At 56.7% G+C, this 15,577-nt stretch overlaps 53 non-coding genes across 53 annotated transcripts; all 53 read right to left on the bottom strand.

Moving 5' to 3' along the window:
• Positions 1-234: 234 nt before the first annotated feature.
• LOC147794598 (5S ribosomal RNA) lies at positions 235-354 on the bottom strand. The gene has a single exon (XR_015413440.1). It is a non-coding gene; the product is annotated as a 5S ribosomal RNA (ribosomal RNA).
• A 220-nt stretch (positions 355-574) lies between these two features.
• Positions 575-693, bottom strand: LOC147794597 (5S ribosomal RNA). Its single transcript, XR_015413314.1, has one exon. It is a non-coding gene; the product is annotated as a 5S ribosomal RNA (ribosomal RNA).
• Positions 694-826: 133 nt separating this feature from the next.
• LOC147794596 (5S ribosomal RNA) lies at positions 827-945 on the bottom strand. Its single transcript, XR_015413796.1, has one exon. It is a non-coding gene; the product is annotated as a 5S ribosomal RNA (ribosomal RNA).
• Positions 946-1,165: 220 nt separating this feature from the next.
• LOC147794595 (5S ribosomal RNA) lies at positions 1,166-1,284 on the bottom strand. The gene has a single exon (XR_015414537.1). It is a non-coding gene; the product is annotated as a 5S ribosomal RNA (ribosomal RNA).
• Positions 1,285-1,415: 131 nt separating this feature from the next.
• On the bottom strand, positions 1,416-1,534 carry LOC147794594 (5S ribosomal RNA). Its single transcript, XR_015414534.1, has one exon. It is a non-coding gene; the product is annotated as a 5S ribosomal RNA (ribosomal RNA).
• A 220-nt stretch (positions 1,535-1,754) lies between these two features.
• On the bottom strand, positions 1,755-1,873 carry LOC147794593 (5S ribosomal RNA). Its single transcript, XR_015414533.1, has one exon. It is a non-coding gene; the product is annotated as a 5S ribosomal RNA (ribosomal RNA).
• A 132-nt stretch (positions 1,874-2,005) lies between these two features.
• Positions 2,006-2,124, bottom strand: LOC147794592 (5S ribosomal RNA). The gene has a single exon (XR_015414532.1). It is a non-coding gene; the product is annotated as a 5S ribosomal RNA (ribosomal RNA).
• A 219-nt stretch (positions 2,125-2,343) lies between these two features.
• LOC147794591 (5S ribosomal RNA) lies at positions 2,344-2,462 on the bottom strand. The gene has a single exon (XR_015414531.1). It is a non-coding gene; the product is annotated as a 5S ribosomal RNA (ribosomal RNA).
• A 132-nt stretch (positions 2,463-2,594) lies between these two features.
• Positions 2,595-2,713, bottom strand: LOC147794590 (5S ribosomal RNA). Its single transcript, XR_015414530.1, has one exon. It is a non-coding gene; the product is annotated as a 5S ribosomal RNA (ribosomal RNA).
• Positions 2,714-2,930: 217 nt separating this feature from the next.
• On the bottom strand, positions 2,931-3,049 carry LOC147794589 (5S ribosomal RNA). The gene has a single exon (XR_015414529.1). It is a non-coding gene; the product is annotated as a 5S ribosomal RNA (ribosomal RNA).
• Positions 3,050-3,182: 133 nt separating this feature from the next.
• On the bottom strand, positions 3,183-3,301 carry LOC147794588 (5S ribosomal RNA). The gene has a single exon (XR_015414528.1). It is a non-coding gene; the product is annotated as a 5S ribosomal RNA (ribosomal RNA).
• Positions 3,302-3,520: 219 nt separating this feature from the next.
• LOC147794587 (5S ribosomal RNA) lies at positions 3,521-3,639 on the bottom strand. The gene has a single exon (XR_015414527.1). It is a non-coding gene; the product is annotated as a 5S ribosomal RNA (ribosomal RNA).
• Positions 3,640-3,772: 133 nt separating this feature from the next.
• Positions 3,773-3,891, bottom strand: LOC147794586 (5S ribosomal RNA). The gene has a single exon (XR_015414525.1). It is a non-coding gene; the product is annotated as a 5S ribosomal RNA (ribosomal RNA).
• A 133-nt stretch (positions 3,892-4,024) lies between these two features.
• LOC147794585 (5S ribosomal RNA) lies at positions 4,025-4,143 on the bottom strand. The gene has a single exon (XR_015414523.1). It is a non-coding gene; the product is annotated as a 5S ribosomal RNA (ribosomal RNA).
• Positions 4,144-4,362: 219 nt separating this feature from the next.
• LOC147794584 (5S ribosomal RNA) lies at positions 4,363-4,481 on the bottom strand. Its single transcript, XR_015414522.1, has one exon. It is a non-coding gene; the product is annotated as a 5S ribosomal RNA (ribosomal RNA).
• A 133-nt stretch (positions 4,482-4,614) lies between these two features.
• LOC147794583 (5S ribosomal RNA) lies at positions 4,615-4,733 on the bottom strand. The gene has a single exon (XR_015414520.1). It is a non-coding gene; the product is annotated as a 5S ribosomal RNA (ribosomal RNA).
• A 219-nt stretch (positions 4,734-4,952) lies between these two features.
• Positions 4,953-5,071, bottom strand: LOC147794582 (5S ribosomal RNA). Its single transcript, XR_015414519.1, has one exon. It is a non-coding gene; the product is annotated as a 5S ribosomal RNA (ribosomal RNA).
• Positions 5,072-5,204: 133 nt separating this feature from the next.
• On the bottom strand, positions 5,205-5,323 carry LOC147794581 (5S ribosomal RNA). The gene has a single exon (XR_015414518.1). It is a non-coding gene; the product is annotated as a 5S ribosomal RNA (ribosomal RNA).
• Positions 5,324-5,542: 219 nt separating this feature from the next.
• On the bottom strand, positions 5,543-5,661 carry LOC147794580 (5S ribosomal RNA). Its single transcript, XR_015414517.1, has one exon. It is a non-coding gene; the product is annotated as a 5S ribosomal RNA (ribosomal RNA).
• A 133-nt stretch (positions 5,662-5,794) lies between these two features.
• Positions 5,795-5,913, bottom strand: LOC147794579 (5S ribosomal RNA). Its single transcript, XR_015414516.1, has one exon. It is a non-coding gene; the product is annotated as a 5S ribosomal RNA (ribosomal RNA).
• A 219-nt stretch (positions 5,914-6,132) lies between these two features.
• On the bottom strand, positions 6,133-6,251 carry LOC147794578 (5S ribosomal RNA). Its single transcript, XR_015414513.1, has one exon. It is a non-coding gene; the product is annotated as a 5S ribosomal RNA (ribosomal RNA).
• A 133-nt stretch (positions 6,252-6,384) lies between these two features.
• Positions 6,385-6,503, bottom strand: LOC147794577 (5S ribosomal RNA). Its single transcript, XR_015414509.1, has one exon. It is a non-coding gene; the product is annotated as a 5S ribosomal RNA (ribosomal RNA).
• A 219-nt stretch (positions 6,504-6,722) lies between these two features.
• LOC147794576 (5S ribosomal RNA) lies at positions 6,723-6,841 on the bottom strand. The gene has a single exon (XR_015413356.1). It is a non-coding gene; the product is annotated as a 5S ribosomal RNA (ribosomal RNA).
• Positions 6,842-6,974: 133 nt separating this feature from the next.
• Positions 6,975-7,094, bottom strand: LOC147794575 (5S ribosomal RNA). The gene has a single exon (XR_015413112.1). It is a non-coding gene; the product is annotated as a 5S ribosomal RNA (ribosomal RNA).
• A 219-nt stretch (positions 7,095-7,313) lies between these two features.
• LOC147794574 (5S ribosomal RNA) lies at positions 7,314-7,432 on the bottom strand. Its single transcript, XR_015414504.1, has one exon. It is a non-coding gene; the product is annotated as a 5S ribosomal RNA (ribosomal RNA).
• A 133-nt stretch (positions 7,433-7,565) lies between these two features.
• On the bottom strand, positions 7,566-7,684 carry LOC147794573 (5S ribosomal RNA). Its single transcript, XR_015414502.1, has one exon. It is a non-coding gene; the product is annotated as a 5S ribosomal RNA (ribosomal RNA).
• A 219-nt stretch (positions 7,685-7,903) lies between these two features.
• On the bottom strand, positions 7,904-8,022 carry LOC147794572 (5S ribosomal RNA). The gene has a single exon (XR_015414501.1). It is a non-coding gene; the product is annotated as a 5S ribosomal RNA (ribosomal RNA).
• Positions 8,023-8,155: 133 nt separating this feature from the next.
• On the bottom strand, positions 8,156-8,274 carry LOC147794571 (5S ribosomal RNA). Its single transcript, XR_015414498.1, has one exon. It is a non-coding gene; the product is annotated as a 5S ribosomal RNA (ribosomal RNA).
• Positions 8,275-8,493: 219 nt separating this feature from the next.
• LOC147794570 (5S ribosomal RNA) lies at positions 8,494-8,612 on the bottom strand. The gene has a single exon (XR_015414497.1). It is a non-coding gene; the product is annotated as a 5S ribosomal RNA (ribosomal RNA).
• Positions 8,613-8,745: 133 nt separating this feature from the next.
• Positions 8,746-8,864, bottom strand: LOC147794569 (5S ribosomal RNA). The gene has a single exon (XR_015414495.1). It is a non-coding gene; the product is annotated as a 5S ribosomal RNA (ribosomal RNA).
• Positions 8,865-9,083: 219 nt separating this feature from the next.
• Positions 9,084-9,202, bottom strand: LOC147794568 (5S ribosomal RNA). Its single transcript, XR_015414494.1, has one exon. It is a non-coding gene; the product is annotated as a 5S ribosomal RNA (ribosomal RNA).
• A 133-nt stretch (positions 9,203-9,335) lies between these two features.
• LOC147794567 (5S ribosomal RNA) lies at positions 9,336-9,454 on the bottom strand. Its single transcript, XR_015414492.1, has one exon. It is a non-coding gene; the product is annotated as a 5S ribosomal RNA (ribosomal RNA).
• Positions 9,455-9,673: 219 nt separating this feature from the next.
• On the bottom strand, positions 9,674-9,792 carry LOC147794566 (5S ribosomal RNA). Its single transcript, XR_015414490.1, has one exon. It is a non-coding gene; the product is annotated as a 5S ribosomal RNA (ribosomal RNA).
• A 133-nt stretch (positions 9,793-9,925) lies between these two features.
• On the bottom strand, positions 9,926-10,044 carry LOC147794565 (5S ribosomal RNA). Its single transcript, XR_015414483.1, has one exon. It is a non-coding gene; the product is annotated as a 5S ribosomal RNA (ribosomal RNA).
• Positions 10,045-10,263: 219 nt separating this feature from the next.
• On the bottom strand, positions 10,264-10,382 carry LOC147794564 (5S ribosomal RNA). The gene has a single exon (XR_015414482.1). It is a non-coding gene; the product is annotated as a 5S ribosomal RNA (ribosomal RNA).
• Positions 10,383-10,515: 133 nt separating this feature from the next.
• Positions 10,516-10,634, bottom strand: LOC147794563 (5S ribosomal RNA). The gene has a single exon (XR_015414478.1). It is a non-coding gene; the product is annotated as a 5S ribosomal RNA (ribosomal RNA).
• A 219-nt stretch (positions 10,635-10,853) lies between these two features.
• Positions 10,854-10,972, bottom strand: LOC147794562 (5S ribosomal RNA). Its single transcript, XR_015414477.1, has one exon. It is a non-coding gene; the product is annotated as a 5S ribosomal RNA (ribosomal RNA).
• Positions 10,973-11,105: 133 nt separating this feature from the next.
• Positions 11,106-11,224, bottom strand: LOC147794561 (5S ribosomal RNA). Its single transcript, XR_015414472.1, has one exon. It is a non-coding gene; the product is annotated as a 5S ribosomal RNA (ribosomal RNA).
• Positions 11,225-11,357: 133 nt separating this feature from the next.
• LOC147794560 (5S ribosomal RNA) lies at positions 11,358-11,476 on the bottom strand. Its single transcript, XR_015413209.1, has one exon. It is a non-coding gene; the product is annotated as a 5S ribosomal RNA (ribosomal RNA).
• A 133-nt stretch (positions 11,477-11,609) lies between these two features.
• On the bottom strand, positions 11,610-11,728 carry LOC147794559 (5S ribosomal RNA). The gene has a single exon (XR_015414471.1). It is a non-coding gene; the product is annotated as a 5S ribosomal RNA (ribosomal RNA).
• A 219-nt stretch (positions 11,729-11,947) lies between these two features.
• On the bottom strand, positions 11,948-12,066 carry LOC147794558 (5S ribosomal RNA). Its single transcript, XR_015414470.1, has one exon. It is a non-coding gene; the product is annotated as a 5S ribosomal RNA (ribosomal RNA).
• Positions 12,067-12,199: 133 nt separating this feature from the next.
• On the bottom strand, positions 12,200-12,318 carry LOC147794557 (5S ribosomal RNA). Its single transcript, XR_015414469.1, has one exon. It is a non-coding gene; the product is annotated as a 5S ribosomal RNA (ribosomal RNA).
• A 219-nt stretch (positions 12,319-12,537) lies between these two features.
• Positions 12,538-12,656, bottom strand: LOC147794556 (5S ribosomal RNA). Its single transcript, XR_015414468.1, has one exon. It is a non-coding gene; the product is annotated as a 5S ribosomal RNA (ribosomal RNA).
• A 133-nt stretch (positions 12,657-12,789) lies between these two features.
• Positions 12,790-12,908, bottom strand: LOC147794555 (5S ribosomal RNA). The gene has a single exon (XR_015414466.1). It is a non-coding gene; the product is annotated as a 5S ribosomal RNA (ribosomal RNA).
• A 133-nt stretch (positions 12,909-13,041) lies between these two features.
• LOC147794554 (5S ribosomal RNA) lies at positions 13,042-13,160 on the bottom strand. Its single transcript, XR_015414462.1, has one exon. It is a non-coding gene; the product is annotated as a 5S ribosomal RNA (ribosomal RNA).
• Positions 13,161-13,379: 219 nt separating this feature from the next.
• On the bottom strand, positions 13,380-13,498 carry LOC147794553 (5S ribosomal RNA). The gene has a single exon (XR_015414461.1). It is a non-coding gene; the product is annotated as a 5S ribosomal RNA (ribosomal RNA).
• Positions 13,499-13,631: 133 nt separating this feature from the next.
• LOC147794552 (5S ribosomal RNA) lies at positions 13,632-13,750 on the bottom strand. Its single transcript, XR_015414458.1, has one exon. It is a non-coding gene; the product is annotated as a 5S ribosomal RNA (ribosomal RNA).
• Positions 13,751-13,969: 219 nt separating this feature from the next.
• LOC147794551 (5S ribosomal RNA) lies at positions 13,970-14,088 on the bottom strand. The gene has a single exon (XR_015414456.1). It is a non-coding gene; the product is annotated as a 5S ribosomal RNA (ribosomal RNA).
• A 133-nt stretch (positions 14,089-14,221) lies between these two features.
• LOC147794550 (5S ribosomal RNA) lies at positions 14,222-14,340 on the bottom strand. Its single transcript, XR_015414455.1, has one exon. It is a non-coding gene; the product is annotated as a 5S ribosomal RNA (ribosomal RNA).
• A 219-nt stretch (positions 14,341-14,559) lies between these two features.
• LOC147794549 (5S ribosomal RNA) lies at positions 14,560-14,678 on the bottom strand. Its single transcript, XR_015414454.1, has one exon. It is a non-coding gene; the product is annotated as a 5S ribosomal RNA (ribosomal RNA).
• A 133-nt stretch (positions 14,679-14,811) lies between these two features.
• LOC147794548 (5S ribosomal RNA) lies at positions 14,812-14,930 on the bottom strand. Its single transcript, XR_015414453.1, has one exon. It is a non-coding gene; the product is annotated as a 5S ribosomal RNA (ribosomal RNA).
• A 219-nt stretch (positions 14,931-15,149) lies between these two features.
• Positions 15,150-15,268, bottom strand: LOC147794547 (5S ribosomal RNA). The gene has a single exon (XR_015414452.1). It is a non-coding gene; the product is annotated as a 5S ribosomal RNA (ribosomal RNA).
• A 133-nt stretch (positions 15,269-15,401) lies between these two features.
• Positions 15,402-15,520, bottom strand: LOC147794546 (5S ribosomal RNA). Its single transcript, XR_015414451.1, has one exon. It is a non-coding gene; the product is annotated as a 5S ribosomal RNA (ribosomal RNA).
• Positions 15,521-15,577: the final 57 nt, after the last annotated feature.

The following is a 15,577-nucleotide window of genomic DNA, read 5'->3' as shown; positions in this document are numbered from 1 at the left end:
TCCAACGTGGTCACCCAACTTAGTACTACTCTCGCCCAAGCACGCTTAACTGCGGAGTTCTGATGGGATCCGGTGCATTAGTGCTGGGTATGATCGCACCCGACATGCCATGCGCACAAATTGCATTTAACGCATGCGGGGTGGGCATGATCGAGGCGACGGTGGGTGCACGCACGTGCTGGGAACGGCCGGCGGGGCCCGCGCGGACACGTCGGGGAGAAGAAATATAAAAAAGGGGTGCAACACGAGGACTTCCCAAGTGGTCACCCCAACTTAGTACTACTCTCGCCCAAGCACGCTTAACTGCGGAGTTCTGATGGGATCCGGTGCATTAGTGCTGGTATGATCGCACCCGACATGCCATGCGCACAAATTGCATTTAACGCATGCGGGGGTGGGCATGATCGAGGCGACGGTGGGTGCACGCACGTGCTGGGAACGGCCGGCGGGGCCCCCGCGGACACGTCGGGGAGAAGAAACGCGATGGGCGTGAGCGTGCGAGGTTGCCATTTGTAAAGAAAGGAAGAAAAGAACGGGGAGAAATTGAAGTAACGAGCAAAAGAAATATAAAAAAGGGGTGCAACACGAGGACTTCCAAAGTGGTCACCCAACTTAGTACTACTCTCGCCCAAGCACGCTTAACTGCGGAGTTCTGATGGGATCCGGTGCATTAGTGCTGGTATGATCGCACCCGACATGCCATGCGCACAAATTGCATTTAACGCATGCGGGGTGGGCATGATCGAGGCGACGGTGGGTGCACGCACGTGCTGGGAACGGCCGGCGGGGCCCGCGCGGACACGTCGGGGAGAAGAAATATAAAAAAGGGGTGCAACACGAGGACTTCCCAAGTGGTCACCCAACTTAGTACTACTCTCGCCCAAGCACGCTTAACTGCGGAGTTCTGATGGGATCCGGTGCTTTAGTGCTGGTATGATCGCACCCGACATGCCATGCGCACAAATTGCATTTAACGCATGGCGGGGTGGGCATGATCGAGGCGACGGTGGGTGCACGCACGTGCTGGGAACGGCCGGCGGGGCCCGCGCGGACACGTCGGGGAGAAGAAACGCGATGGGCGTGAGCGTGCGAGGTTGCCATTTGTAAAGAAAGGAAGAAAAGAACGGGGAGAAATTGAAGTAACGAGCAAAAGAAATATAAAAAAGGGGTGCAACACGAGGACTTCCCAAGTGGTCACCCAACTTAGTACTACTCTCGCCCAAGCACGCTTAACTGCGGAGTTCTGATGGGATCCGGTGCATTAGTGCTGGTATGATCGCACCCGACATGCAATGCGCACAAATTGCATTTAACGCATGCGGGGTGGGCATGATCGAGGCGACGGTGGGGCACGCACGTGCTGGGAACGGCCGGCGGGGCCCGCGCGGACACGTCGGGGAGAAAAATATAAAAAAGGGGTGCAACACGAGGACTTCCCAAGTGGTCACCCAACTTAGTACTACTCTCGCCCAAGCACGCTTAACTGCGGAGTTCTGATGGGATCCGGTGCATTAGTGCTGGTATGATCGCACCCGACATGCCATGCGCACAAATTGCATTTAACCGCATGCGGGGGTGGGCATGATCGAGGCGACGGTGGGTGCACGCACGTGCTGGAACGGCCGGCGGGGCCCGCGCGGACACGTCGGGAGAAGAAACGCGATGGGCGTGAGCGTGGCGAGGTTGCCAATTTGTAAAGAAAGGAAGAAAAGAACGGGAGAAATTGAAGTAACGAGCAAAAGAAATATAAAAAAGGGGTGCAACACGAGGACTTCCCAAGTGGTCACCCAACTTAGTACTACTCTCGCCCAAGCACGCTTAACTGCGGAGTTCTGATGGGATCCGGTGCATTAGTGCTGGTATGATCGCACCCGACATGCCATGCGCACAAATTGCATTTAACGCATGCGGGGTGGGCATGATCGAGGCGACGGTGGGTGCACGCACGTGCTGGGAACGGCCGGCGGGGCCCGCGCGGACACGTCGGGAGAAGAAATATAAAAAAGGGGTGCAACACGAGGACTTCCCAAGTGGTCACCCAACTTAGTACTACTCTCGCCCAAGCACGCTTAACTGCGGAGTTCTGATGGGATCCGGTGCATTAGTGCTGGTATGATCGCACCCCGACATGCCATGCGCACAAATTGCATTTAACGCATGCGGGGTGGGCATGATCGAGGCGACGGTGGGTGCACGCACGTGCTGGGAACGGCCGGCGGGGCCCGCGCGGACACGTCGGGGAGAAGAAACGCGATGGGCGTGAGCGTGCGAGGTTGCCATTTGTAAAGAAAGGAAGAAAAGAACGGGGAGAAATTGAAGTAACGAGCAAAAGAAATATAAAAAGGGGTGCAACACGAGGACTTCCCAAGTGGTCACCCAACTTAGTACTACTCTCGCCCAAGCACGCTTAACTGCGGAGTTCTGATGGGATCCGGTGCATTAGTGCTGGTATGATCGCACCCGACATGCCATGCGCACAAATTGCATTTAACGCATGCGGGGTGGGCATGATCGAGGCGACGGTGGGTGCACGCACGTGCTGGGAACGGCCGGCGGGCCCGCGCGGACACGTCGGGGAGAAGAAATATAAAAAAGGGGTGCAACACGAGGACTTCCCAAGTGGTCACCCAACTTAGTACTACTCTCGCCCAAGCACGCTTAACTGCGGAGTTCTGATGGGATCCGGTGCATTAGTGCTGGTATGATCGCACCCGACATGCATGCGCACAAATTGCATTTAACGCATGCGGGGTGGGCATGATCGAGGCGACGGTGGGTGCACGCACGTGCTGGGAACGGCCGGCGGGGCCGCGCGGACACGTCGGGGAGAAGAAACGCGATGGGCGTGAGCGTGCGAGGTTGCCATTTGTAAAGAAAGGAAGAAAAGAACGGGGAGAAATTGAAGTAACGAGCAAAAGAAATATAAAAAAGGGGTGCAACACGAGGACTTCCCAAGTGGTCACCCAACTTAGTACTACTCTCGCCCAAGCACGCTTAACTGCGGAGTTCTGATGGGATCCGGTGCATTAGTGCTGGTATGATCGCACCCGACATGCCATGCGCACAAATTGCATTTAACGCATGCGGGGTGGGCATGATCGAGGCGACGGTGGGTGCACGCACGTGCTGGGAACGGCCGGCGGGGCCCGCGCGGACACGTCGGGGAGAAGAAATATAAAAAAGGGGTGCAACACGAGGACTTCCCAAGTGGTCACCCAACTTAGTACTACTCTCGCCCAAGCACGCTTAACTGCGGAGTTCTGATGGGATCCGGTGCATTAGTGCTGGTATGATCGCACCCGACATGCCATGCGCACAAATTGCATTTAACGCATGCGGGGTGGGCATGATCGAGGCGACGGTGGGTGCACGCACGTGCTGGGAACGGCCGGCGGGGCCCGCGCGGACACGTCGGGGAGAAGAAACGCGATGGGCGTGAGCGTGCGAGGTTGCCATTTGTAAAGAAAGGAAGAAAAGAACGGGGAGAAATTGAAGTAACGAGCAAAAGAAATATAAAAAAGGGGTGCAACACGAGGACTTCCCAAGTGGTCACCCAACTTAGTACTACTCTCGCCCAAGCACGCTTAACTGCGGAGTTCTGATGGGATCCGGTGCATTAGTGCTGGTATGATCGCACCCGACATGCCATGCGCACAAATTGCATTTAACGCATGCGGGGTGGGCATGATCGAGGCGACGGTGGGTGCACGCACGTGCTGGGAACGGCCGGCGGGGCCCGCGCGGACACGTCGGGGAGAAGAAATATAAAAAAGGGGTGCAACACGAGGACTTCCCAAGTGGTCACCCAACTTAGTACTACTCTCGCCCAAGCACGCTTAACTGCGGAGTTCTGATGGGATCCGGTGCATTAGTGCTGGTATGATCGCACCCGACATGCCATGCGCACAAATTGCATTTAACGCATGCGGGGTGGGCATGATCGAGGCGACGGTGGGTGCACGCACGTGCTGGGAACGGCCGGCGGGGCCCGCGCGGACACGTCGGGGAGAAGAAATATAAAAAAGGGGTGCAACACGAGGACTTCCCAAGTGGTCACCCAACTTAGTACTACTCTCGCCCAAGCACGCTTAACTGCGGAGTTCTGATGGGATCCGGTGCATTAGTGCTGGTATGATCGCACCCGACATGCCATGCGCACAAATTGCATTTAACGCATGCGGGGTGGGCATGATCGAGGCGACGGTGGGTGCACGCACGTGCTGGGAACGGCCGGCGGGGCCCGCGCGGACACGTCGGGGAGAAGAAACGCGATGGGCGTGAGCGTGCGAGGTTGCCATTTGTAAAGAAAGGAAGAAAAGAACGGGGAGAAATTGAAGTAACGAGCAAAAGAAATATAAAAAAGGGGTGCAACACGAGGACTTCCCAAGTGGTCACCCAACTTAGTACTACTCTCGCCCAAGCACGCTTAACTGCGGAGTTCTGATGGGATCCGGTGCATTAGTGCTGGTATGATCGCACCCGACATGCCATGCGCACAAATTGCATTTAACGCATGCGGGGTGGGCATGATCGAGGCGACGGTGGGTGCACGCACGTGCTGGGAACGGCCGGCGGGGCCCGCGCGGACACGTCGGGGAGAAGAAATATAAAAAAGGGGTGCAACACGAGGACTTCCCAAGTGGTCACCCAACTTAGTACTACTCTCGCCCAAGCACGCTTAACTGCGGAGTTCTGATGGGATCCGGTGCATTAGTGCTGGTATGATCGCACCCGACATGCCATGCGCACAAATTGCATTTAACGCATGCGGGGTGGGCATGATCGAGGCGACGGTGGGTGCACGCACGTGCTGGGAACGGCCGGCGGGGCCCGCGCGGACACGTCGGGGAGAAGAAACGCGATGGGCGTGAGCGTGCGAGGTTGCCATTTGTAAAGAAAGGAAGAAAAGAACGGGGAGAAATTGAAGTAACGAGCAAAAGAAATATAAAAAAGGGGTGCAACACGAGGACTTCCCAAGTGGTCACCCAACTTAGTACTACTCTCGCCCAAGCACGCTTAACTGCGGAGTTCTGATGGGATCCGGTGCATTAGTGCTGGTATGATCGCACCCGACATGCCATGCGCACAAATTGCATTTAACGCATGCGGGGTGGGCATGATCGAGGCGACGGTGGGTGCACGCACGTGCTGGGAACGGCCGGCGGGGCCCGCGCGGACACGTCGGGGAGAAGAAATATAAAAAAGGGGTGCAACACGAGGACTTCCCAAGTGGTCACCCAACTTAGTACTACTCTCGCCCAAGCACGCTTAACTGCGGAGTTCTGATGGGATCCGGTGCATTAGTGCTGGTATGATCGCACCCGACATGCCATGCGCACAAATTGCATTTAACGCATGCGGGGTGGGCATGATCGAGGCGACGGTGGGTGCACGCACGTGCTGGGAACGGCCGGCGGGGCCCGCGCGGACACGTCGGGGAGAAGAAACGCGATGGGCGTGAGCGTGCGAGGTTGCCATTTGTAAAGAAAGGAAGAAAAGAACGGGGAGAAATTGAAGTAACGAGCAAAAGAAATATAAAAAAGGGGTGCAACACGAGGACTTCCCAAGTGGTCACCCAACTTAGTACTACTCTCGCCCAAGCACGCTTAACTGCGGAGTTCTGATGGGATCCGGTGCATTAGTGCTGGTATGATCGCACCCGACATGCCATGCGCACAAATTGCATTTAACGCATGCGGGGTGGGCATGATCGAGGCGACGGTGGGTGCACGCACGTGCTGGGAACGGCCGGCGGGGCCCGCGCGGACACGTCGGGGAGAAGAAATATAAAAAAGGGGTGCAACACGAGGACTTCCCAAGTGGTCACCCAACTTAGTACTACTCTCGCCCAAGCACGCTTAACTGCGGAGTTCTGATGGGATCCGGTGCATTAGTGCTGGTATGATCGCACCCGACATGCCATGCGCACAAATTGCATTTAACGCATGCGGGGTGGGCATGATCGAGGCGACGGTGGGTGCACGCACGTGCTGGGAACGGCCGGCGGGGCCCGCGCGGACACGTCGGGGAGAAGAAACGCGATGGGCGTGAGCGTGCGAGGTTGCCATTTGTAAAGAAAGGAAGAAAAGAACGGGGAGAAATTGAAGTAACGAGCAAAAGAAATATAAAAAAGGGGTGCAACACGAGGACTTCCCAAGTGGTCACCCAACTTAGTACTACTCTCGCCCAAGCACGCTTAACTGCGGAGTTCTGATGGGATCCGGTGCATTAGTGCTGGTATGATCGCACCCGACATGCCATGCGCACAAATTGCATTTAACGCATGCGGGGTGGGCATGATCGAGGCGACGGTGGGTGCACGCACGTGCTGGGAACGGCCGGCGGGGCCCGCGCGGACACGTCGGGGAGAAGAAATATAAAAAAGGGGTGCAACACGAGGACTTCCCAAGTGGTCACCCAACTTAGTACTACTCTCGCCCAAGCACGCTTAACTGCGGAGTTCTGATGGGATCCGGTGCATTAGTGCTGGTATGATCGCACCCGACATGCCATGCGCACAAATTGCATTTAACGCATGCGGGGTGGGCATGATCGAGGCGACGGTGGGTGCACGCACGTGCTGGGAACGGCCGGCGGGGCCCGCGCGGACACGTCGGGGAGAAGAAACGCGATGGGCGTGAGCGTGCGAGGTTGCCATTTGTAAAGAAAGGAAGAAAAGAACGGGGAGAAATTGAAGTAACGAGCAAAAGAAATATAAAAAAGGGGTGCAACAAGAGGACTTCCCAAGTGGTCACCCAACTTAGTACTACTCTCGCCCAAGCACGCTTAACTGCGGAGTTCTGATGGGATCCGGTGCATTAGTGCTGGTATGATCGCACCCGACATGCCATGCGCACAAATTGCATTTAACGCATGCGGGGTGGGCATGATCGAGGCGACGGTGGGTGCACGCACGTGCTGGGAACGGCCGGCGGGGCCCGCGCGGACACGTCGGGGAGAAGAAATATAAAAAAGGGGTGCAACAACGAGGACTTCCCAATTGGTCACCCAACTTAGTACTACTCTCGCCCAAGCACGCTTAACTGCGGAGTTCTGATGGGATCCGGTGCATTAGTGCTGGTATGATCGCACCCGACATGCCATGCGCACAAATTGCATTTAACGCATGCGGGGTGGGCATGATCGAGGCGACGGTGGGTGCACGCACGTGCTGGGAACGGCCGGCGGGGCCCGCGCGGACACGTCGGGGAGAAGAAACGCGATGGGCGTGAGCGTGCGAGGTTGCCATTTGTAAAGAAAGGAAGAAAAGAACGGGGAGAAATTGAAGTAACGAGCAAAAGAAATATAAAAAAGGGGTGCAACACGAGGACTTCCCAAGTGGTCACCCAACTTAGTACTACTCTCGCCCAAGCACGCTTAACTGCGGAGTTCTGATGGGATCCGGTGCATTAGTGCTGGTATGATCGCACCCGACATGCCATGCGCACAAATTGCATTTAACGCATGCGGGGTGGGCATGATCGAGGCGACGGTGGGTGCACGCACGTGCTGGGAACGGCCGGCGGGGCCCGCGCGGACACGTCGGGGAGAAGAAATATAAAAAAGGGGTGCAACACGAGGACTTCCCAAGTGGTCACCCAACTTAGTACTACTCTCGCCCAAGCACGCTTAACTGCGGAGTTCTGATGGGATCCGGTGCATTAGTGCTGGTATGATCGCACCCGACATGCCATGCGCACAAATTGCATTTAACGCATGCGGGGTGGGCATGATCGAGGCGACGGTGGGTGCACGCACGTGCTGGGAACGGCCGGCGGGGCCCGCGCGGACACGTCGGGGAGAAGAAACGCGATGGGCGTGAGCGTGCGAGGTTGCCATTTGTAAAGAAAGGAAGAAAAGAACGGGGAGAAATTGAAGTAACGAGCAAAAGAAATATAAAAAAGGGGTGCAACACGAGGACTTCCCAAGTGGTCACCCAACTTAGTACTACTCTCGCCCAAGCACGCTTAACTGCGGAGTTCTGATGGGATCCGGTGCATTAGTGCTGGTATGATCGCACCCGACATGCCATGCGCACAAATTGCATTTAACGCATGCGGGGTGGGCATGATCGAGGCGACGGTGGGTGCACGCACGTGCTGGGAACGGCCGGCGGGGCCCGCGCGGACACGTCGGGGAGAAGAAATATAAAAAAGGGGTGCAACACGAGGACTTCCCAAGTGGTCACCCAACTTAGTACTACTCTCGCCCAAGCACGCTTAACTGCGGAGTTCTGATGGGATCCGGTGCATTAGTGCTGGTATGATCGCACCCGACATGCCATGCGCACAAATTGCATTTAACGCATGCGGGGTGGGCATGATCGAGGCGACGGTGGGTGCACGCACGTGCTGGGAACGGCCGGCGGGGCCCGCGCGGACACGTCGGGGAGAAGAAACGCGATGGGCGTGAGCGTGCGAGGTTGCCATTTGTAAAGAAAGGAAGAAAAGAACGGGGAGAAATTGAAGTAACGAGCAAAAGAAATATAAAAAAGGGGTGCAACACGAGGACTTCCCAAGTGGTCACCCAACTTAGTACTACTCTCGCCCAAGCACGCTTAACTGCGGAGTTCTGATGGGATCCGGTGCATTAGTGCTGGTATGATCGCACCCGACATGCCATGCGCACAAATTGCATTTAACGCATGCGGGGTGGGCATGATCGAGGCGACGGTGGGTGCACGCACGTGCTGGGAACGGCCGGCGGGGCCCGCGCGGACACGTCGGGGAGAAGAAATATAAAAAAGGGGTGCAACACGAGGACTTCCCAAGTGGTCACCCAACTTAGTACTACTCTCGCCCAAGCACGCTTAACTGCGGAGTTCTGATGGGATCCGGTGCATTAGTGCTGGTATGATCGCACCCGACATGCCATGCGCACAAATTGCATTTAACGCATGCGGGGTGGGCATGATCGAGGCGACGGTGGGTGCACGCACGTGCTGGGAACGGCCGGCGGGGCCCGCGCGGACACGTCGGGGAGAAGAAACGCGATGGGCGTGAGCGTGCGAGGTTGCCATTTGTAAAGAAAGGAAGAAAAGAACGGGGAGAAATTGAAGTAACGAGCAAAAGAAATATAAAAAAGGGGTGCAACACGAGGACTTCCCAAGTGGTCACCCAACTTAGTACTACTCTCGCCCAAGCACGCTTAACTGCGGAGTTCTGATGGGATCCGGTGCATTAGTGCTGGTATGATCGCACCCGACATGCCATGCGCACAAATTGCATTTAACGCATGCGGGGTGGGCATGATCGAGGCGACGGTGGGTGCACGCACGTGCTGGGAACGGCCGGCGGGGCCCGCGCGGACACGTCGGGGAGAAGAAATATAAAAAAGGGGTGCAACACGAGGACTTCCCAAGTGGTCACCCAACTTAGTACTACTCTCGCCCAAGCACGCTTAACTGCGGAGTTCTGATGGGATCCGGTGCATTAGTGCTGGTATGATCGCACCCGACATGCCATGCGCACAAATTGCATTTAACGCATGCGGGGTGGGCATGATCGAGGCGACGGTGGGTGCACGCACGTGCTGGGAACGGCCGGCGGGGCCCGCGCGGACACGTCGGGGAGAAGAAACGCGATGGGCGTGAGCGTGCGAGGTTGCCATTTGTAAAGAAAGGAAGAAAAGAACGGGGAGAAATTGAAGTAACGAGCAAAAGAAATATAAAAAAGGGGTGCAACACGAGGACTTCCCAAGTGGTCACCCAACTTAGTACTACTCTCGCCCAAGCACGCTTAACTGCGGAGTTCTGATGGGATCCGGTGCATTAGTGCTGGTATGATCGCACCCGACATGCCATGCGCACAAATTGCATTTAACGCATGCGGGGTGGGCATGATCGAGGCGACGGTGGGTGCACGCACGTGCTGGGAACGGCCGGCGGGGCCCGCGCGGACACGTCGGGGAGAAGAAATATAAAAAAGGGGTGCAACACGAGGACTTCCCAAGTGGTCACCCAACTTAGTACTACTCTCGCCCAAGCACGCTTAACTGCGGAGTTCTGATGGGATCCGGTGCATTAGTGCTGGTATGATCGCACCCGACATGCCATGCGCACAAATTGCATTTAACGCATGCGGGGTGGGCATGATCGAGGCGACGGTGGGTGCACGCACGTGCTGGGAACGGCCGGCGGGGCCCGCGCGGACACGTCGGGGAGAAGAAACGCGATGGGCGTGAGCGTGCGAGGTTGCCATTTGTAAAGAAAGGAAGAAAAGAACGGGGAGAAATTGAAGTAACGAGCAAAAGAAATATAAAAAAGGGGTGCAACACGAGGACTTCCCAAGTGGTCACCCAACTTAGTACTACTCTCGCCCAAGCACGCTTAACTGCGGAGTTCTGATGGGATCCGGTGCATTAGTGCTGGTATGATCGCACCCGACATGCCATGCGCACAAATTGCATTTAACGCATGCGGGGTGGGCATGATCGAGGCGACGGTGGGTGCACGCACGTGCTGGGAACGGCCGGCGGGGCCCGCGCGGACACGTCGGGGAGAAGAAATATAAAAAAGGGGTGCAACACGAGGACTTCCCAAGTGGTCACCCAACTTAGTACTACTCTCGCCCAAGCACGCTTAACTGCGGAGTTCTGATGGGATCCGGTGCATTAGTGCTGGTATGATCGCACCCGACATGCCATGCGCACAAATTGCATTTAACGCATGCGGGGTGGGCATGATCGAGGCGACGGTGGGTGCACGCACGTGCTGGGAACGGCCGGCGGGGCCCGCGCGGACACGTCGGGGAGAAGAAACGCGATGGGCGTGAGCGTGCGAGGTTGCCATTTGTAAAGAAAGGAAGAAAAGAACGGGGAGAAATTGAAGTAACGAGCAAAAGAAATATAAAAAAGGGGTGCAACACGAGGACTTCCCAAGTGGTCACCCAACTTAGTACTACTCTCGCCCAAGCACGCTTAACTGCGGAGTTCTGATGGGATCCGGTGCATTAGTGCTGGTATGATCGCACCCGACATGCCATGCGCACAAATTGCATTTAACGCATGCGGGGTGGGCATGATCGAGGCGACGGTGGGTGCACGCACGTGCTGGGAACGGCCGGCGGGGCCCGCGCGGACACGTCGGGGAGAAGAAATATAAAAAAGGGGTGCAACACGAGGACTTCCCAAGTGGTCACCCAACTTAGTACTACTCTCGCCCAAGCACGCTTAACTGCGGAGTTCTGATGGGATCCGGTGCATTAGTGCTGGTATGATCGCACCCGACATGCCATGCGCACAAATTGCATTTAACACATGCGGGGTGGGCATGATCGAGGCGACGGTGGGTGCACGCACGTGCTGGGAACGGCCGGCGGGGCCCGCGCGGACACGTCGGGGAGAAGAAATATAAAAAAGGGGTGCAACACGAGGACTTCCCAAGTGGTCACCCAACTTAGTACTACTCTCGCCCAAGCACGCTTAACTGCGGAGTTCTGATGGGATCCGGTGCATTAGTGCTAGTATGATCGCACCCGACATGCCATGCGCACAAATTGCATTTAACGCATGCGGGGTGGGCATGATCGAGGCGACGGTGGGTGCACGCACGTGCTGGGAACGGCCGGCGGGGCCCGCGCGGACACGTCGGGGAGAAGAAATATAAAAAAGGGGTGCAACACGAGGACTTCCCAAGTGGTCACCCAACTTAGTACTACTCTCGCCCAAGCACGCTTAACTGCGGAGTTCTGATGGGATCCGGTGCATTAGTGCTGGTATGATCGCACCCGACATGCCATGCGCACAAATTGCATTTAACGCATGCGGGGTGGGCATGATCGAGGCGACGGTGGGTGCACGCACGTGCTGGGAACGGCCGGCGGGGCCCGCGCGGACACGTCGGGGAGAAGAAACGCGATGGGCGTGAGCGTGCGAGGTTGCCATTTGTAAAGAAAGGAAGAAAAGAACGGGGAGAAATTGAAGTAACGAGCAAAAGAAATATAAAAAAGGGGTGCAACACGAGGACTTCCCAAGTGGTCACCCAACTTAGTACTACTCTCGCCCAAGCACGCTTAACTGCGGAGTTCTGATGGGATCCGGTGCATTAGTGCTGGTATGATCGCACCCGACATGCCATGCGCACAAATTGCATTTAACGCATGCGGGGTGGGCATGATCGAGGCGACGGTGGGTGCACGCACGTGCTGGGAACGGCCGGCGGGGCCCGCGCGGACACGTCGGGGAGAAGAAATATAAAAAAGGGGTGCAACACGAGGACTTCCCAAGTGGTCACCCAACTTAGTACTACTCTCGCCCAAGCACGCTTAACTGCGGAGTTCTGATGGGATCCGGTGCATTAGTGCTGGTATGATCGCACCCGACATGCCATGCGCACAAATTGCATTTAACGCATGCGGGGTGGGCATGATCGAGGCGACGGTGGGTGCACGCACGTGCTGGGAACGGCCGGCGGGGCCCGCGCGGACACGTCGGGGAGAAGAAACGCGATGGGCGTGAGCGTGCGAGGTTGCCATTTGTAAAGAAAGGAAGAAAAGAACGGGGAGAAATTGAAGTAACGAGCAAAAGAAATATAAAAAAGGGGTGCAACACGAGGACTTCCCAAGTGGTCACCCAACTTAGTACTACTCTCGCCCAAGCACGCTTAACTGCGGAGTTCTGATGGGATCCGGTGCATTAGTGCTGGTATGATCGCACCCGACATGCCATGCGCACAAATTGCATTTAACGCATGCGGGGTGGGCATGATCGAGGCGACGGTGGGTGCACGCACGTGCTGGGAACGGCCGGCGGGGCCCGCGCGGACACGTCGGGGAGAAGAAATATAAAAAAGGGGTGCAACACGAGGACTTCCCAAGTGGTCACCCAACTTAGTACTACTCTCGCCCAAGCACGCTTAACTGCGGAGTTCTGATGGGATCCGGTGCATTAGTGCTGGTATGATCGCACCCGACATGCCATGCGCACAAATTGCATTTAACGCATGCGGGGTGGGCATGATCGAGGCGACGGTGGGTGCACGCACGTGCTGGGAACGGCCAGCGGGGCCCGCGCGGACACGTCGGGGAGAAGAAATATAAAAAAGGGGTGCAACACGAGGACTTCCCAAGTGGTCACCCAACTTAGTACTACTCTCGCCCAAGCACGCTTAACTGCGGAGTTCTGATGGGATCCGGTGCATTAGTGCTGGTATGATCGCACCCGACATGCCATGCGCACAAATTGCATTTAACGCATGCGGGGTGGGCATGATCGAGGCGACGGTGGGTGCACGCACGTGCTGGGAACGGCCGGCGGGGCCCGCGCGGACACGTCGGGGAGAAGAAACGCGATGGGCGTGAGCGTGCGAGGTTGCCATTTGTAAAGAAAGGAAGAAAAGAACGGGGAGAAATTGAAGTAACGAGCAAAAGAAATATAAAAAAGGGGTGCAACACGAGGACTTCCCAAGTGGTCACCCAACTTAGTACTACTCTCGCCCAAGCACGCTTAACTGCGGAGTTCTGATGGGATCCGGTGCATTAGTGCTGGTATGATCGCACCCGACATGCCATGCGCACAAATTGCATTTAACGCATGCGGGGTGGGCATGATCGAGGCGACGGTGGGTGCACGCACGTGCTGGGAACGGCCGGCGGGGCCCGCGCGGACACGTCGGGGAGAAGAAATATAAAAAAGGGGTGCAACACGAGGACTTCCCAAGTGGTCACCCAACTTAGTACTACTCTCGCCCAAGCACGCTTAACTGCGGAGTTCTGATGGGATCCGGTGCATTAGTGCTGGTATGATCGCACCCGACATGCCATGCGCACAAATTGCATTTAACGCATGCGGGGTGGGCATGATCGAGGCGACGGTGGGTGCACGCACGTGCTGGGAACGGCCGGCGGGGCCCGCGCGGACACGTCGGGGAGAAGAAACGCGATGGGCGTGAGCGTGCGAGGTTGCCATTTGTAAAGAAAGGAAGAAAAGAACGGGGAGAAATTGAAGTAACGAGCAAAAGAAATATAAAAAAGGGGTGCAACACGAGGACTTCCCAAGTGGTCACCCAACTTAGTACTACTCTCGCCCAAGCACGCTTAACTGCGGAGTTCTGATGGGATCCGGTGCATTAGTGCTGGTATGATCGCACCCGACATGCCATGCGCACAAATTGCATTTAACGCATGCGGGGTGGGCATGATCGAGGCGACGGTGGGTGCACGCACGTGCTGGGAACGGCCGGCGGGGCCCGCGCGGACACGTCGGGGAGAAGAAATATAAAAAAGGGGTGCAACACGAGGACTTCCCAAGTGGTCACCCAACTTAGTACTACTCTCGCCCAAGCACGCTTAACTGCGGAGTTCTGATGGGATCCGGTGCATTAGTGCTGGTATGATCGCACCCGACATGCCATGCGCACAAATTGCATTTAACGCATGCGGGGTGGGCATGATCGAGGCGACGGTGGGTGCACGCACGTGCTGGGAACGGCCGGCGGGGCCCGCGCGGACACGTCGGGGAGAAGAAACGCGATGGGCGTGAGCGTGCGAGGTTGCCATTTGTAAAGAAAGGAAGAAAAGAACGGGGAGAAATTGAAGTAACGAGCAAAAGAAATATAAAAAAGGGGTGCAACACGAGGACTTCCCAAGTGGTCACCCAACTTAGTACTACTCTCGCCCAAGCACGCTTAACTGCGGAGTTCTGATGGGATCCGGTGCATTAGTGCTGGTATGATCGCACCCGACATGCCATGCGCACAAATTGCATTTAACGCATGCGGGGTGGGCATGATCGAGGCGACGGTGGGTGCACGCACGTGCTGGGAACGGCCGGCGGGGCCCGCGCGGACACGTCGGGGAGAAGAAATATAAAAAAGGGGTGCAACACGAGGACTTCCCAAGTGGTCACCCAACTTAGTACTACTCTCGCCCAAGCACGCTTAACTGCGGAGTTCTGATGGGATCCGGTGCATTAGTGCTGGTATGATCGCACCCGACATGCCATGCGCACAAATTGCATTTAACGCATGCGGGGTGGGCATGATCGAGGCGACGGTGGGTGCACGCACGTGCTGGGAACGGCCGGCGGGGCCCGCGCGGACACGTCGGGGAGAAGAAACGCGATGGGCGTGAGCGTGCGAGGTTGCCATTTGTAAAGAAAGGAAGAAAAGAACGGGGAGAAATTGAAGTAACGAGCAAAAGAAATATAAAAAAGGGGTGCAACACGAGGACTTCCCAAGTGGTCACCCAACTTAGTACTACTCTCGCCCAAGCACGCTTAACTGCGGAGTTCTGATGGGATCCGGTGCATTAGTGCTGGTATGATCGCACCCGACATGCCATGCGCACAAATTGCATTTAACGCATGCGGGGTGGGCATGATCGAGGCGACGGTGGGTGCACGCACGTGCTGGGAACGGCCGGCGGGGCCCGCGCGGACACGTCGGGGAGAAGAAATATAAAAAAGGGGTGCAACACGAGGACTTCCCAAGTGGTCACCCAACTTAGTACTACTCTCGCCCAAGCACGCTTAACTGCGGAGTTCTGATGGGATCCGGTGCATTAGTGCTGGTATGATCGCACCCGACATGCCATGCGCACAAATTGCATTTAACGCATGCGGGGTGGGCATGATCGAGGCG

Source organism: Cucurbita pepo, chromosome 1, assembly GCF_057944985.1.
Source record: "Cucurbita pepo subsp. pepo isolate OVF chromosome 1, ASM5794498v1, whole genome shotgun sequence".
NCBI classification, from domain to species: Eukaryota; Viridiplantae; Streptophyta; class Magnoliopsida; order Cucurbitales; family Cucurbitaceae; genus Cucurbita; species Cucurbita pepo.
The sequence above is the reverse complement of the archived record's forward strand: the minus strand, read 5'-3'. Positions and strand labels throughout refer to the sequence as shown.